Genomic DNA, 18648 nt, shown 5'->3' with positions numbered 1-18648 from the left:
GATTCACAGGCGACCCTAACGGAGGAGGGGCATGGAACCCAACAGTCTTATCCAGAGCGAAGCGTAGGGATGGCGCTGTTGTTATAGCCTCCAGAGCTCTCATTCAAGTTCTCCATTCTGTCAAATATGAACAATAAAAGTAAAAGCTATAAATAAGATTAAAATGAAAGGACGGGCATGTGGGGCAGAGAGAACAGCAGGAGAAATGCCTTTTTATTAAAATATATCCTTCCCCTGCCTGAAAAGGACAAAAACGAGAAGAATGGGATAGAAAGGGTTCTGCGGTAATCCACACTCTTTCTGGAACTTTTACTTAGCTTTCCTGTTCCGGGTGCTAAAGACCTTCTGAACGTCAGCATCATTATAAAGCAGCAGTTATCGTCAGGAACTTGCAAAAGACAACATCCACAGTTGATGTGACTGATTCAGGAAGAGAAGGGAGCCGAGCGATGAAGCGTTCTGGAGCTGCCAAAAGTGCTGGCCCAGCAATCAGACCTGAGTGATTGTATTTCATTTCTTCTTAACAAACAGCACTGCCGGGGAGCTATAATCCCTGTTTTATGGGAAAGGAAACTGAGACTCAGAGAGCTTAAATAAGATGCTCAGGCCTCAAGGTTAGTAAGTGCAGCAGCCAGAATTCAATCTGAGGTTTGTCTACAGAGCCCATGTTCTTTCCACTGAATCAATCCAGGTTGCAAGTTTAGGGCATGTAAGGCCAAACTGGCATACCCTCTGCCTGGCACGCTGCCCCTCTGTTTAGCTGGCTGAAAAAGGCAAGGCATCGCGCCCCATGGAAGATTCACAATGATTGGGATAGCCCTCTCCTGCTCAAATCAGGATGGCTTCCTTCCAACTGCGATATTAGCATTTCTCCGCTGACATTTTATACAAGCCTGATGAGTTATTAAGTCAAAGCCTCATTGAAATGGATGTTGAGAAACTCTATTCTTGAAAAAGGAAGAAGAAAAGAAAGAAAGACATCAGTGCCATACAATCTAAGGGGGCTCATTTGCTCCTTTGATAAATATTTACTCTTGGAGTTTTTTGATGCATCGCTGACCTTACAGGCAAAACCAGGAACCAGCGCTGAGATATTCCTAACCACACGTATATGTTTCTTTTTTTCTTCAGTTTATGCTTCTGAAGAGACTTGGTGAGAGACATTTGTGTTGGAGTTAATGTAATCATGCGCATGTTCAAAATGCCAAATATAGCCAGCACTAAATGATTACAGGTGAGCATCCAGGTGACCTCATCAGCATTGAGAAAAGAGCCCCAAATAACAAAACCCAAAAGAAGAAAGGATGTTGCAAGATTGGATAAGTTATATGAACTCTGCTTCACTGCTATGACTGCACTTCTTTCTTCTTGAAATACGTTTTAATTCACAGGAAAGGTGCAAAGCAAGATGACTATTGTAGCATTTTGGCTTCAAGGTGAGATTTTCAAATGGTGCATCTTTTCTTTCTGAAGCATCATCACCACAAAATTTCAACTTCTCTCCAGAAATATCTAGCATCCTCTCCTATTTAGGACTCAACTGTGTCTCCAGAGAAGATAGGCTGAAGTTATAATTCTCAGAACCTGTGATGTGTCCTTGTTTGGAACCGTTGATCTGACCTAATCTAATCTGAGTGGTATCCTTATAAAAGAGACAGGAAGGGACCTAGAAGGACAAAGAAAGGCCATGTGGAGAGACATCTCAAAGAGAAGACAAGGAAGGATCATCCTAAGAGACCAGAGAAGCAGGAGACCTTGCTGGGCCCCCAGTGGTGCTGCCTGGAGGCTGAGTTGGCTTGATGGCAGTGCGTGAGATGCCCTGAATCTGGTTCTGTTCTTAGAAGTCATCTCGTTTGTAGTACTTTGTTATGACAATTTTGGTCTTTTCACACATTCTGACGATTTTCATTAACCATGATTCCATAGTAAGTGATAATATTTGAATTTGAATCCAGATTCCTCTAGGTGTTTTATATTCTTCTCTACTTGAATTACAGCATTGCAAACCCATTTTTATTCACTGAATTTGTCCCAATGTCTGAAAGAGCCCAGATTCTGTGTCCACAACATTTGTCATTAGCAGAATTTGACAATCAGCTATTCCTTTTATTTATCTTCACTTTATTCTATCACTCACCAGTTGGAAATAGATACCATCTTAGCAGATGAAATTCTTTTTCTATTTTGCCTGCTTTGGTTAAACTTAAACACCAATTAGAAAGTATCCTTCTTGAGAAGGGGGTATAGAGTTTATCTGTAAACATGTGCTCAAAGTCAACTGAATGCCAACCGCGTGCACTTCATCCAACACCTACTCTGTGCTCGGTGTGTTCAGTGCTGCAGAGGACACGTGATTTTGAGTCAAATGTCATGGTAAAGATAAAGATCCGTATGGGAACAGTGCAGTGATAGATCTAAGCACAAGATATCCTTTAGAACAAGAATAAGGAACAGATGATTCCAAATCTGAAGGTGTCAGAGAAAGTTTCTTCGGAGAGATCACAACTGATTCCCCATGGTTGCTTTCTGCCTTCTAGCCAATTCTGATTCAAAATGACAGCCTCTGTTCCAGAGCAAAACTGTCCGACACAGGGTTTTCTTGGCGGCAGTCCTCAGTGAGGAGTACGGAAAGCACTTGCTGATAAAGATTGAGGATTATAGAGTCTTCAGTATGGATTTCAACTCAATGCAAAGAAAACCAAAGTCCTCACACTGGGCCAGTGGGCAGTATCGTGATAAGTGGAGAAAGGATTGAGATGGCAAAGGGTTTCATTTTGCTTGGATCCACAATCAATGCTCATGGAAGGAGTAGTCAAGAAACCAATCAATATATTGCACTGGGAAAATCTGCTGCCCGAGACCTCTTTAAAGTTTTGAAGAACAAGAAAGTCACTTTGAGGACTAAGGTGAGCCTGACCCAAGCCATGCATTTTCTTTTTCTTTTTTTAAATCATTTTATTGGGGGCTCGTACAGCTCTTACCACAATCCATCCATCCATCCATCCATTGTGTCAAGCACATTTGTACATATGTTGCCATCATCATTTTCAAAACATTTTCTTTCTACTTGAGCCCTTGATATCAGCTCATCCTGCGCCCCCTCCCCGCACCCTTCCCTCATGAACACTTGATAATTTATAAATTATTATTATTTCATATCTTACACTGACTGATGTCTCTCTTCACCCACTTTTCTGTTGTTCATCCCTCTGGGAGGGGGCTATATGTAGATCATTGGGATCAGTTCCCTCTTTCCCCTTCAACCTTTCCCTTAGCCTCCTGGTATTGCTATTCTCATTGTTGGTCCTGAGGGGTATATCTGTCCAGGATTCCTGGTGTTTCCAGCTCCTATCTGTACCCATGTACATGCTCTTGTCTAGCCAGATTTTTAAGGTACAATTGGGCACATGATAGTGGGGTAGAGGGAAAGCATTAAAGAACTAGAGGAAAGCTGTATGCTTCATTGGTGCTATACTGCACTCTGACTGGCTCGTCTCCCCCTGTGATCCTTCTGTAAGGGGATGTCCAATTGTCTACAGATGGGCTTTTGGTCTCCATTCTATACTTCCCCTCATTCACATTGATATGATTTTTTGTTCTGGGTCTTTGATGCCTGATACCTGATCCCACCAACGCCTAATGATCACAAGGCTGGTGTGCTTCTGCCATGTGCCTTGTTGTTTCTCAGGTAGATGGCCACTTGTTTATCTTCAAGCCTATAAGATCCCAGATGTTATATCTTTTGATAGTTGGACACCATCATCTTTCTTCACCAAATTTGCTTATGCATCCATTTTGTCTTAAGAGATTGTGTAGGGAAACTGAGCATAATGGAATGTTAGGTTATTAGAAAAAAATGTTCTTGTGTTGACGGAGTACTTGAGTAGAGGCCCAATGTCCATCTGCTACCTTAATACTAAACCTATACATATAGGTACATAGATCTATTTCCCTATCGTTATATAAAAATAAATTTACATTTGTACATGCATATATTTAGACCTCTATAGATACCCATTTGCCTCCTAGTTCTTTCCTCTATTTCCTATTACTTTCCTCTTGTCCAACTATCATGTTTGGCCTTCATTTGAGTTTCAATAATTCCCCTCAGTTACATTGCCCTTGATCAAGCCCTACCAGGCATCCTACACACTCCTCGTCATTGATTTTAGATCACTGCCATGGTATTTTCAGTGGTCCCATATAAATATGAAAGTTGGACATTAATTAAGAAAGACTAAAGGAGAATAGATGCATTTGAACGATGTTGCTGACAAAGAATTCTGAATATACCATGGACTCCCAGAAAAATAAATGAACCAGTCTTGGAAGAAATACATCTAGAATGCTCCTTGGAAGTAAGGGAGGTATGACTCATGTGATCAGGAGAGACCAGTCCCTGGAGAAGAACTTCATGGTTTGTAAAGTTGAGTGACAAGGAAGAGGAAGTCCCTCAGGATTGACAGTGACTGCTCAGACATAAAAAAACCTTTGTGAGATGGAACCCACTGGATGGCGCTTAACAGCAACATGGAAGCAGTGGTTAATCACTCAGCTGCTAACCATGAACTTGGTGGTTCAAACCCACCAGAACTATGTGGCAGTCCACTTCTATACAGACTTGGCATCCCAATGGGTGGTTCTACTCTGTCGTAAAGGGTGTTCTGGGTCCCAGTCAGTTTGGCAGCAATGGACTGAGTCAATCTTTAGGAAAACAAATCACCAGGTCTTTTCGTTCACAACATAAAAGGGTGGTTTGAACCACCCACCTTCCAGCACTAACTGAGCACAAGTCATTTGCACTAAGCAGGGACCCATGATTTAGAATTAGGAATTCTCTTTGTAGGTTGATTATTGCATCAACCCTTCTCATGCCTTTGTGCTTATGTTATGTTTGTTTTTATGTACATTTTTCAAATTTCATGGCAGGTTTTACTGTCCTATAATTTTACAAGGAGAAAGAGTATCCTGATATTGTCATTTTGCCACACACTCACAAACATACCACCAAGACAGGCCCGCCTCTCACTGGGTAGAGCAGGAGGCTCCGATTGCTCACTGTGGTAGTTACATAATCTGGTGTCAATTTGAGAGGATTATGAGTGAAGGGGTGGAGTCTGGCCTGCCAATCAGGTCATAACCAATGAGGTCTCTGTGTGGGCATGGCCTTATCCTGAGAATTCTGGGAACTCCAGAATTTTCCTCCTTGGAGGCAGGAGACACTTACTTCTCTCTCTCTCTCTCTCTCTCTCTCTCTCTCTCTCTCTCTCTCTCTCTCTCTCTCCTCACTCCCTGAGAGACACTCTACAGACAAGACACATGGCGCTACATCTTGGGAGCTGGAGAAGCCACATGTACCTACCCTGATGCAACCAGACCTCTGGAGCCAGAGAAGCCACACAGAGACCCCAGTCAGCACTGAGATGCTTACAATGCCACTGGTTCCAAAAGACTTCTGACCCACTGGCTTGTGAGTCTCCTGCATTCCACATCATAACATGTATTTCATGAGTCCGAAGAGGACTTTGTAGATTAGTATTGGACATATGGGCTAATATTGGACTTATGGACGTGATCTGGACTGGGCTGGGATGTTTTCTCATTATTCAACTTCTCTTGTATATAAACCTCTTTTTTTATATACATGTAAGTGTCTATGAATTTGTCTCTCTAGTCTGCCCAGACTAATAACCCCACCAAGGAAAATAAACTCTCGCCACCTCCTAGGTTCCTCTCAGTAACTTTAAATGAGACAGGGCACAGTGGATGCACTAAGTGAACATCATCACTAGAAACACTCTTAAATGGCGAGATTAAAGGTAACTTTTAATACATAATCCAAGTCTTCACTCCATGACCTAACCTCTGCTTAGAACAGCACAAAACTTTCCAAAATGTCTGCCCAGATCTCTCTCCAAAGTGAAACTAGCCTGGCCACATTTAACTTTCACCATTTACTCTGATGGTGCTGTTTTCTCTCATCATAATGGCTTTGCATCAGACAATGACTAAGCAACCAGAAAAGATGCAGTTTGACATAGGTCAACTTTTCATTCCACTTGATTAAACGTCTAGTGATGACCTTGACTTACCTCACTTCTGGGCTAACAAGAATGTAACAATTCTATAGTGTTTCCCCCACCTTATTTTACTTGTTCCCATAAAGGTTTTGGTGGCTTGTACATGTTCTCCTGGAGACCCTGATTTCACCTATTCCATTTTTATTCCTTAATTCTGAAAAATTTCCTCTCCTTATATAAAACAGATGTCTCCCACCCCCAACGGTACAGACACTTAATAAAGAGAGAGACAATCTAACTCATGGTGGCCATCTGTGGTGGCCATGGTGGCCAACAGAGCAAATGTTGCCCAGTACTATGTCACCCTCACAGCCATGGGCATATCTTATTGTGTCTCTATACCCATTGTACCATTACAACTCACTGAGAGGGTTCAATGCCTTAAATAACCCTCTACTTTACCAAACATAATGTCCTCCTTCATCAGTTGACCCTTCCTGACAATGTGTACAAAGTCAATGAGCCAGACAGTGTTCTATGATCTAGCAGTTTTTCTTTTTCATCATTTTATTGGGGGCTCGTACAACTCTAATCACAATCCATACATATATCCATGGTGTCAAGCAGATTTGTACATGTGTTGTCATCATCATTCTCAAAACATTTGCTTTCTACTTGAGCCCTGGTATCAGCTCCTCATTTCCCCTCTGCCACTTGTTTACCTTCAAGCTTTTAAGATCCCACATGCTATATCTTTAGATAGCCAGACACCATCAGCTTTCTTCACCACATTTGCTTATGCACCCGCTTTGTCTTCAGGGATCATGTCAGGAAGGTGAGCACCATGGAATGCTAGCTTAATAGAACAAAGTGTTCTTGCATTGAGGAAGCAATTGAGTAGAGGCCCAATGTCCATCTACTACCTTAATAGTAAACCTATAAATATGTGCACATAGATCCATTTTTCCCATCCTCATATATAAGTATATTTACGTATGCCAGTATTTAGTCGGCTATAAATGCCCTTTGCCTCCTAGTTCTTGCCTCTAATTCCTTTTACTTTTCTCTTGTCCCACTATCATGGTTTGCCTTCATTTGGTTTCAGTAATTCCTCTTGGTTACAGTGCCTTTGATCAAGCCCTACCAGGCCGCTTACACCCTCAGATCCAGGAGTTTTTCATTGGCTAAACTTCAAAAGTAGATCACTAGGCCTTCGTTGTCTGGAAGCTCCCCTGAAACCTACCCACCGTGGATGACCATATGAGTATTTGAAATACAGGGGACTAGCTCCCAGCAAGCCACCAGAGTACAACAAACTGACAGATTGACATACGTAGATGACCATTTTTCAGTAAGTAATGCATTTACAGACTCCATATAACACTGAAATATAACAAATTCATTTATAATTACGGAGTCCCTGGACAGTACCATTAATTTTCTTGCTATTAACCCCAAAATGTTGTAATTCAAGTTCATCCAAAGGCATCTTTGAAGAAAATTCTGTTAATCTATCCCCATCCTCCTACCCGCCAAAAACAGCCACTGAAAACCCTCCATATTCCAAGGGTCCAGTTCTATTATACACAGATAACCAAGGAGTGGCCTACCTGACAGCATCTTGCCACCATTTACAATGATAATCCTATTCCAGGTCGTATTTAAAATCAGTCAACATCTAAAGTATGTTCTCTTTCAGTCCACTGATACCTATAACTGGTGTCTCTTTTTTATATCTCATAAAAATAAATACTACGTAATACAATTGTTACCATTTAAGTATACACACTCCCCTTTTCTTAAGAAAAATAATGTATCCTGGGATGGTTTGAACTGGTGGAGAATTTGGTGTCAAATCAAAGATGAATTTTAAACTCAAGCAAGACATGAAAATGCTACAATTTGTTCCCTGGATTCTTTTCTTCTTATTTTGAATGGACTGCACTTGATTTACTAGCCTGGCTTCTGGAATACTTCTATTTATCCCTCACCCTCCGATCCACCAAAGGTGCTACTGTGCAAACCTTGTCCTTTAAACAGAAAAACCCTTTGCCATCCTGCTTAAATGGAGGCCTGCGGTGCATACCATGGATGGCAGGAGCATTCCCTCAAATGACATATAGGACCTGCAACTCAGGTTCTCTGGCAATGAACCAAAGAGGCCATTCATCAGGCTGGGATGGACAGTTATCTCCTCAAATACTCGAAGGCAGATGGAAATAGCATTTCTCCTCCTGTCAGAATAAATAACCCAAATATCGTCCCCTCTCCTAGGACCCAAACGGATCAACGACCAGAGATCAGCAAGAGGCAAAAACCAAACCGGTCAGCTGGAAATCTTTGCTCACACTTCAGCCTTTTCTGCATCAGCCCTGGCAGTTCCATTGCACAAGGGGCAGCACCTTTAGAATCAAGGCCTTCTGGCCTCATGCCATTTCTTCTGACCTTCTTAGCAAGGAGTCCAAAGCGAATGTGTTCTTTTTTACTGTGAAGTACCAATCTTTCCCTATATGGCAAAAAAAAATTTTTTTTTCTTTTATCCATCCTAAATAAAAACAGGAATAATTTGCAATAACAAACTTTTTCTCTTAAATAAGAGAACATCAGCCATAAACAAAAGATGAAATTAAGGAGAATGTCAGAGGTTGACACATCTTAATTTAACATATATATATAATTTACAGTACTCTAAGACCTCTGAAATAGGGTAAAGTGGTTATATAGCTCTTTTTAAAAATGCTTGTTAAATTGTGAAGGCAATCCAAGCTATACAGTAGCACTTTTTACTTCAGGAAGGTGAGAAGTATGTCTTTGCCTAAAGAGTCTACCTGAAGCCTCCGTTGAACAATCCTTTCTAACCTAAGACTTCTGTCCGGTCTTCTCTCATTCCATCCCAGAGGAGGATCTCTGATCTAAAATTCACATCCTTTTGATCGTTTATTATGAAAAGGCACTGGCTGCACCTATTGTATCTTAGCTAAGGAAAATCTCAGATTTTAAAATTAAAAAGTCATAGGCAACTAAGAAGTTCCTTTTATTTAGCTATGTATGTATTTTTGGTGCAAAATATGACTGCCCACCAAAAATCATCCCTATCTTTTTTAAAGAAGTTTCATCAATGTTCCTGAGATATTATCAACTCTGTAAGAAAGAAAGCAATGATTCATCATCTCTTTAATGGCACCTTCCGTGACCCACTGCCATGGCCTTTGTGAAAGTTCAGAACTGTTGTATTGAGTTGGCTTAAATTGACAAGACAAGTGAACTCTATTGGGGGAAAAAGAGAAGATATTGGAAACAGGAAAAGTGAAACCATTATCTTAGTTGAGTTGGTGCCTCTTAAATTGGGAATTGGGACTAAAAAAGCAACTACAATACACTTTTCTATAAACTAACTAGAAGAGTCCATGTAGATATCCAACTATTGAGTTAATGAACCCCAGATTGCTTCCTTAGAAATTGGGGCCTGAGATATTTGCTAGAATATATTTAGCAGCTGTGGTTTTCAATCCTATGTGTCTTTTAAGATGCAATATTTATTAATGCAATCACACATACACACACACTTTGAGAAAATCATCTTTCAAAAGATAGCTTTATCACAGAATATCGCATATCAATCTTTAATAATGGAGGTTGGACTCCCAAGAACCATTAGCAGCTGGCTTTCTTCTGAAGTGCCGCGTCAGTACTAGATGTAACTTGGTATGGAAACACCTTTGTTGATTCTCTAATACCTGTGCAAGAATTCCTGAGCGGTAGGCTCTGATTCATGGCTGCTTCTCTAACCTGCAACTTCCTCGTTCTTAACCATCTCTGCTACTCCCCAAGTAAACCTCATGTTCAAACACCCTGCATCTTTGGGAACGCTGTCCTAGCTAGAGAGAGCATTTTTGTCAGCATTGTCCACCTGCAATTCCTCGGCACAGCGACATGCATTGATCACCTCCCCTCTGAGATTGCTCTAACACAATCCGATACCACTCATGGGCTCCCTGCTTTGTTCTATGCATTCTGTGCATCTGGTAACTGGACTACCTGCCACCATGTTAAAACTGTGCACATGAATTTGCACCAATCTCTCTAGATTATGTAGTGTCTAGAAAACAGGGAGTTATTTCTTGTTTCCACCTGTTTCCATCTGTCACCTTGTCATACTGTGCTGCCTTGAGTGTTGCTATAATGAGAGAAGCTATGGCATTGATAATTCAAATACCAATCGTGTTACCTGTTGTCGGCAAGTTCGTGCAGATCTTCCAGACTAACTAGGGAAAAAAAAACCCTGGCAATCTCTTGCCCAAAATTACACAATTAAAACCATATGGATCACAACAAAATATCGTGCAATGTAGCACTGGGAGATAAATCCCCAGAGGAGAAGACACTGCACAATAGCCACAAAAATGGACTCAAACATTCCAACAGTCACTCAGAGGTGCAAAATCTGATGGTGCTTCAATATGTTGTCTATCAGCTGGAGCCAACAACAATAGCAACTCAACAATCTCAATTTGTGTATTGTTAAATGTTGGGAAACACATACTAGTTCTAAAAAAAAAAAATAGAACATTCATTTATTCATTCATTCTTCCTTTCCTTCACCTGGCCTAAAAATGAAGCTCAGAGGAAGCGAAAGAGCAACACAATCTAGTCTCTTAAAGTTAGAAAGTAAGACCGACTCAGCAAACACTAGTGTCAAGCTCAAAGAGATACCGGAAGTCCAGAAAGCAAGAAGGCAGTGAGCTTAGGCAACCTGAGGCAGAGCTGCGGTGCCCACTTCAGCTCCAGCACATGAGATTTTCAATAAGTCGCAGTTCCCACCACTGCCGAATACTCCATCTAGCGGCAGTCATTCTGTTGTACTGTCCATCCCGATTCAGTAGGTGTTTGGGTTGTAGACCTATGACCTGAGAGGCACATTGAGCAAATGATTGTTTGGAACTCATCTGATCCACTGGGTTGGGTGCCAAGAATTTAGACACTTCTAAAAGAAAAATAGCTTATTACTGACAATGTTTTTAAACTGTGGAGCCATAAAGCCTTTGGTAATATCTCTACCTTCATTCATCAAACCGGGCATTCTAATAGTTGCTTGGGGGCAAGGAGCACTTGGTGACAAATGACTAGAAAAGTAGCGAGCGCGCGCGCGCACACACACACACACACACACACACACGAACACACACACCCCACACCATCACTAACATCCTTACAAGAAAAACAAGAACAAAATAAGCCAGCCCTATCTTCTCAGGACACCGATTTTCTTCACTGTACCCCCTGCAAGGGTAGCTTTATAAATTTGGCACATTCTACAGAACTCGAGGATGATGACACAAACGGCCTTTCCTGCGTTCTCCCTGATAAGAATGATGACCTCATCATTCACCACGAAAGTGCAGCTGCTCTCACAGGAAGCCCGTTCATTTCTAAGCTTATCTGAAAGGGGGTGGTGTTCAGCTCAGTTTTTTTTTTCCTTTTAAATGAGACGGAGTCGAAATTTTTGCCTCCTCAGGAGGAAGGGCTAGAGAAGAGCTGGCAGGGATCAGGAATCAATTGGCTGTATGGAAAACGAATGGTCCAAGACATCCTTCATTTGCTCTAACCATAATCCATTGGCCTTGCACTTTGTGCTCTATCAAATCAAACCTTCCCCAAGGAGAAGCTGATTCCTTTAGGCCCAGTCTGTGCTCTGAGAGCTGAAGCCACTTGGCCCCCGTCAATAAGTCCCCATTACTGCCGCCTGCATCGGGTTCCGAGCCAAATCCCAGGGCTCCAGCGACGGATCATCCAATCTTCTGAGTCATCAATCCGGCGAGCTGGCTGGGTGGCCCGGCTTCTTCCCTGTGCTGCAGGAGCAGCCTGCCTCGCTCAGCTTGGCTTGCTGGGAACCTTCGAGAAGGAGGTGTTGGCTCCAGCAAGCTTACAGCCTCCTCTTTTAAAGCCTCCCTGCGCACACTTGAAGAGGCAGGAGCAAGGTGCGAACTCAGAAGCAGGGGCTGCAATGGAAGGGTCGAAGATTCAATCCGAAACAGGTTCCACTTAAAAAAAGAAACGGGACCTTGAACCTTCACGAAAACCTCACCTCCTGGGAAACTTGAGCCACCCAACTGTGTTGTCACATACTGAACCCACACCCAGAGTGTTAAGTATCACTGGCGCCTGGACAGAAAAATGTCATCATCCCCTCCTCCTGGCTGGTGTCTTTAAATAGCTCCTCTTATTTACGGTGTACATAGTGTTAATGTCCTTCAGTTGCTCTATTTTCAAGGATGGAAAGGCAGTTGCTAAGCATTTCTAAATGACAGCCCCAGGGTTCATTAAAAATACGGCAAACATTTGCTAAGCTCATTAAGTGCAATTTTTGTGTGTGTGTATCAGATTCCTCCTCGGCATGTTCTGCGTGACCAAACATCTATTAACCCTAATCCCATTGATGAGCCTGATACATTCAAACCAGCAATTAGACAAAACAAAAGGGATATTTATGGAGAGACTCCTAAATGGGCTTTCATATTGGTCTAAACTGTTTCAAAACGACAGTTTAATTCCCCTCAGTTAATCCCTGGCTTCCAGAGCACTCCCTTTGTTTGATTATAGGCTGTCAGATTTTGAGATTCTGATTGAATCAAAATTTGAGGCAAACTGGAAACACATAACAATTACGCCATTTAAGCACCGTTGCCTACTGTATAAGCACATGGGAATGCTCTCCAAAGGAAGGCGCCTCGGCACAAAAGGTTTCTGAAATGTGCTGCTTGCACAATTAGAAGCCCTCGAATATGAATTAGGTGGTTGTTTCTCCAGCTCCTTTGAAAACTTCTCCAGTTGATGAATTTGGTGGTAAAACATTATGCATGAAATCTGTTGACAAGGCAAAAAATATTTTCAGAAGGCTCCTTCTCCCCTTCCTCCCCGCCACCCCCTCGCCTCCCGCCCCAACCACAGCTGTGGACTTGTCTGACCCACAGTGGTTAATCTGAGCGCGGTTCTCATTGGGCCATTCCAGCTTTCCATTAACTCAGGGCCACGGCCCTGTTATTATTAGAGGCGGAAAGGATTTCGCATCACTTACATGGTGTAAAGCTGGACAAATAAACAAGCACTGGCTATGGATGTCTCCCAATCTCCCCAGGCCTCAATTTTTGAATGTGTTCTTTCAAATAGCAAAATGACCCTTCTCTGGCTTGTAAAAACTCTCTTTGTTTTTCCCTCAAAGAGGGGAAACTCACCAAGAGGAATGGACTTTTGACAGCATTCTGCAGCAAGGAACATCATTTTCAAGTGGCTCTTGACCAGCTGAGCTTTTGCCAAGCGTAACTTTTATAGCCACAAAGGATCATGTCTTATTTGGGTTCATTAAATGTCCTCTTGCTTTGCAAAGGGCTGACCGAACTCACAGCTGCAGAGAAGGGTGCCAACCCTTCATCCTTCTTCAAGTCCATTCGGCACCGGCCATGGCCTTGTTTGAAAACCTGACCCAGATTTAGACCTCAGACTTTAGTCTTCGTGGGAAAAGGAAGAATGGCCCCTTTTCTGGTTCCAAATGGGCCTCCTTTTCTCTAGGCAAGTGTTCTGATGCTGCCAGCAGTGGCATGGAGAGACTAGAGGTAGCCATGGACTTTCTAGAAGTGCTGCATAAATAAAAGAGGGGTGCTGAAAATCACCGAAGGAACAAAGAGAGGATGGCTACGAGCTAACCAAGGAACAGACTATTATCAACTCAAGGTCATACTCCTGACCTCTGTGTTTGTTGTGATGGGTTCGAGCCCTTCCTCAGAAAGGACCTCACTCAGGATTTGGGGAGCAAAGAAAAGAAGTCACTGTGCAGCAGGCACTGAGCATAAGGTGACTTCCTATTCCTGGTGTCCTCGTGGAGATCAGTTTGAGACTGCTGTGGCTTCCCTCTGCTTCCTGTATTTCTAGACTTCTTGGAAGCCAGCAATGCCTTCTTGGCCCTGGCTCCCAGCCCTTCTCTTGGATGTGCAAACTGCAAATTACCTGTGTCAGAATGCTTCCACTTGGAGCAGGGGGAGAAACCAGAGTTCGAAGGGTAGGATCCATAGTGTGGGATCTCTTATCTCATGCTTCCATGCAAGTATCCTTTCAACAAATCCTTACTGAACACTTACAACATCCTAAAGCCTCTGATAGAAACTAATGATAGATATATTTTCTAACCCATAGATCTTGCCTTTTAACCATAAGGGGTGAGGTAGAAGTGACATAGAGAACTGGCAAACAAAGAATCACATTAGGAATAAAATTTAGGGGACGGGGAAGGTTAGTTGAGAAAGAAACAGACCTGAGTTGTAATCCCAACCCTATCATGTACCAACCATGTGGTCTCAAGTCAGTTCTCTCTCTGAACATCAGCTTCCCAGCTCCTATTTCGGGTGTCTCTGTTATGAAATTAGAGATAATGCAGGTAAAGAACTCAGTACAATACCTGAAACATGGTAGCCACTCAACAAATGACATTTGTTTCTTCGCTTCTTCACTAGGTTTGAGCTTCCAGGAGGCAGTAGACATGTTTTCCTGTCCTAGGATTCTGAGGTTTTACCTAAAACAGTGTCCTATGCTTAAAAGTTCTATGACTCAATAACCAATGAATGATGGAATAAATAAATACATGGATAAACTCCTTGGAACATTCTTCATGCTTTGTAATTGAATCCCCTCTATTATAATTGAATATAATCAGCAAACTCAAGATTTGTACAAGGAGTCCCTGGTCACTCATTGCTGACCAAGTTGAAGTCCACTTCCATAAGCCTCAAAGGAAAGATTTGGTGATTGACTCCTGAAAAATTACCCATTAAAAATCTCTGGAATATACTTCTACTTTGACACACTGGTGTTAGATTTGCGCAAACCCCAGTGGGAGCAAAGGGATGGGACTGAGTGGGGAAGTCCTAGGCAAGAGCGAGTATTTGAGCTGGACTGGAAGACTGAGAAGAGTTGAGGTCCTACCATTTTGGAAACAATGATGGCACAGCAAGACAAACCAGCGGAAAAGAGAAGTATCCAATATGCCAGCCCATTCTTCCTCCTGGGCACCTTTAGGCTTCTCATTCTAGATGATTGTTGAGTTCTCCCAAGTGAGGCTAAGAGGAGCCTCCAGTGTCCTCTTGAGCGAACTACCAGCCCTGTGGTTCTGAGCTCACAGGTAGGGAAACCCACATATCACACAAAAGTGCCCTGTGAGTGACACAGGCTCTCAGTGCTGCCAAAGGAAATTAATTCAAAAAGAAAATGAGAATCTGCAGGGAGTAGCACCCACACACTTATCACTCAAATGATCCCAGAGGCGCTGAACGTCATTGGAGCTGTGCTGCATCAACTTCCTTCTAAGGGTTTTCCTTTGTCATTTTAATAATTAGGAAAGACTTTTATAGTCTGATAAAATATGCTAATCCCCGTTCCATGTTCTACTTCTTTTTAAACTCTACTGGTTGTTTCACACACCACCACCCCCCATCCCCCCCCGCCCTTTTCTTCCTTTTTTGGGAAAATGCAAAAAAATATATGTATTTGTAATTTCATATATTTCCCCCTTTCATTCCCTCCCACTTCCTCCTCTTGACTCTTCTCCAAATGTCAATGATGACATCCCTGCCTCATTGCTCAGTGACTTCATTCATGGTAGATCTTTGCTGCTTTTCTTTGGGGAGAGGCTCCCATCACTGCAATGGCTTCAAGTCTCCCTGTTGTTTGTGTTCATTCAATCATTCATTCCATGAATAGCTACCAAGCATCTATTGCATGCACAGCTGTGCTCTGGGCATGGAGAAAACTTCAATCAAGAGTTTAGGCAAGGTCCCATTTCTTAGACTCATCTTCTAGTGGGAACAGATTCCCATGGAATATTCCAAAGGAAGTGAAAACCAGTTGAAGTATAATCTATCCTGATGCATGAGCAACATGTCAGAGTAGGACTGTGTTCCGTAGGGTTTTCGGTGGCTGGGTTTTCCACAGTAGATTGCCATATCTTTCTTTTGAGGTGCATCTGCATAGACTTTTGGTGAGCAGTCAGGAGCATAAACTGTTTGGAACACCCATGAGCTCCATAAAACAAATGAAGGGGAAAGTACAGTTCATCATGAGGAATTTCTCATGTCACCCTTTCAACATTGTTTTCGTCCTGTGATGCCTCCTTTAATCTGACCGCAAAATAGTGTGGAAATTACTTTAGTGGCAGTGTATAAAGATTATTTTAGAGCAGAAGCGAGACTAGCTAAATCTCACCAACAAGAGTTGCAGAAGGCAGCACCAACATATGCTCTAGATTTCGAAGGATAAGAAGAAAAATTACAAGCAGACGTGATGGTAAAAATCAAGTCTAGGTAGAAGGGAATCAATGTGTACAATAAGTTACAATTGTAAAAGGATCTGTTTTTACAATTGGCGAAATGATGTTTCCTATACAGTAGAAGCCAAGGAAGAAGAGAGAAGGGGGTAGGAGATGGAGCTATGAAAGGTCTTTGTTGTTGAGCTAAATTGTGGACAATCCTGTAACCACTAGAGACTTATGGAAGTTTTAAAGGAAGGATGAAAAAAAGTAGACCCATGTCTTTAAAAGGCAAGTGAAGGTCCTGTGAATATATGCCTATTAACCACATGTAGTACAAAGAGCAAAGGTTTTGGGTGGCTAACCAAAAGGTTGGCAGTTCAAGTCCACCCAGAGGCACCTCAGAAGAAAAGCCTAGTGATCTACTTCCCAAAACTCAGCCATTGACAACTGTGTGGGATACAATTGTACTCTGACATGCATGTGGTCACTATGCACCAGAATCAATTCAATGACAACTGGTTTTTCTCACTTGCAAAAGATAACAAGGCAATTTCATGAATATAGGCAAGAGATAGTAAAGACAGAGCTATGAATGGGGGAAAAAATCAATTCAGCAGTAAAGTAACTAGATGGAGTCACTAATTATACGAGTATGCTGAAGAAGAGATAGAAACCAAATTGTGAAGGTCGTAGTACCGACCAACTAGGATTATAGGAGAAACACAGATTTGAAGGGAATTCTCTCCATGGCTAATACAGTTGAATGTATGACTCCTCCTTCCAGTGGCCCTGGCATTTCATTGGTGGTTAAAAACCACTGAACCCTAGCGAGTGGGAATTTAGAAACCAAGATAAAAGCATTATGAGAGACTAGCAGGGGAGATTTTTTTTTCAGACAGGGTGTGTGTCCCAGAATCCTATCTAGTCACCCACAAAGACCGCTGCCTTCATTCACTGAACATGGGCCAAGCCTGCTGCCAACCACGGCGGGCACCCCCTACACTCACGTTGTCATAAATTCTACTTTGTTTTAATCCATCTAACATAATGAGACCACTTTGCAACCCCATTATGATTCACTTTCAAGTTTAAAAGCTGTAGTCAAACCACTAAGAAGGGCAGACATTAGGAAAGTGCAGTGGCATCCTTTGGGGTTCCTCTTGCTTCCCCGGCAGCCCAGCCAACCTTCTGAGCATATAGCCCTCTTAAAGGGAATTTGCCAATCTATTTCTCCAAGAGTATTAGTAAAAATCTATAGCTCTCCGTTGGATACCAAATGCAGCTGCCACATTCTGAGTTGGCTCCAGCAAAGCTTTCTGAGGCCGCTTTATTTCTTGCCGGCCTTTCAAACCTCACTCCAACAGAAATCTTTTGTATTTAAGCAACTGACCATAAAACCAGAATGTGTCTTTTGGTCAAATATGCCTTTTATATGCCGTGCCACGCTTCTTCTCCTCCCTGCTTGGTTTTTTTTTCTTTTTCTTTTTAATGTTGTTGTTATATTTGTTTTTTCAAATGGAAAAAGCACAGCTGGCCTTTCTAGAAACCACTTTCATTATGGTCACAAATATCCTTCTGTGTCCCAAGAAATACCATTCATAATCCAGTAAATGTATCTGCTTTCTTGCCTTTGAAGACAGGCTTTATTTCACTTAAATCGTTGGTGATGTTATGGACACGTCAGAGTTTGATTAGTCAAATGAATGAATGTGTCTACCTCTCTCTCTCTTTTTCTTCTCCAACACTTGTGTAGTCTTCTAATTTTCTACCTTTCTCAGGTATTGTTCATACAGTTTGGAAGGAAAACCTTAGTGTTCTCCCTCAGCCTTTCTTCCAGCACCATATTGAAACTGGAGGGCATCGGTTTCTAGATCAAAGCCTTGGGCTGGCATAGAGCCTAGCTAATTATTCTGTTGGCGTAAAGCCTCTGGGGAGATCAGATAGGCTTTTCTCTACTTTAATACAGTTCAGAAATGGAGAATTAAATATTGGACAAGGAATTGAAAGGAATCATTCACTGTAGATCAAATTGGACAGCAGTATCAGGAGGAAGACGAGGGCTCTTTGGCACCAAATCTGAGGCTCACAGATGACAAACGCATGTAAAATGCTAGTGGGGGCGAACAAGTTGGGAAAGATCTTAGGGACCTTTCTCATCATACGAAACCTTGCTGAAAGGGATCTTCCCAGCACCACCACCACCCCCAAAAACCTAGCAAATTAGAATACAGCAGCATTTTGTGTTTAAATCATGATATTCCTTCAAGATTATGTTTAAAGTCAGGTCTATAGATTTTTTTTTTAAGTTGCCAATGTGTTCCTCAGAGCTTCCAA

The sequence above is a fragment of the Echinops telfairi genome, unplaced genomic scaffold (assembly GCF_000313985.2).
Source record: "Echinops telfairi isolate 266 unplaced genomic scaffold, ASM31398v2 ScPeMD7_1;HRSCAF=3_1, whole genome shotgun sequence".
In the NCBI taxonomy this organism is placed as follows: domain Eukaryota; kingdom Metazoa; phylum Chordata; class Mammalia; order Afrosoricida; family Tenrecidae; genus Echinops; species Echinops telfairi.
This window is presented reverse-complemented; position numbering follows the sequence as displayed.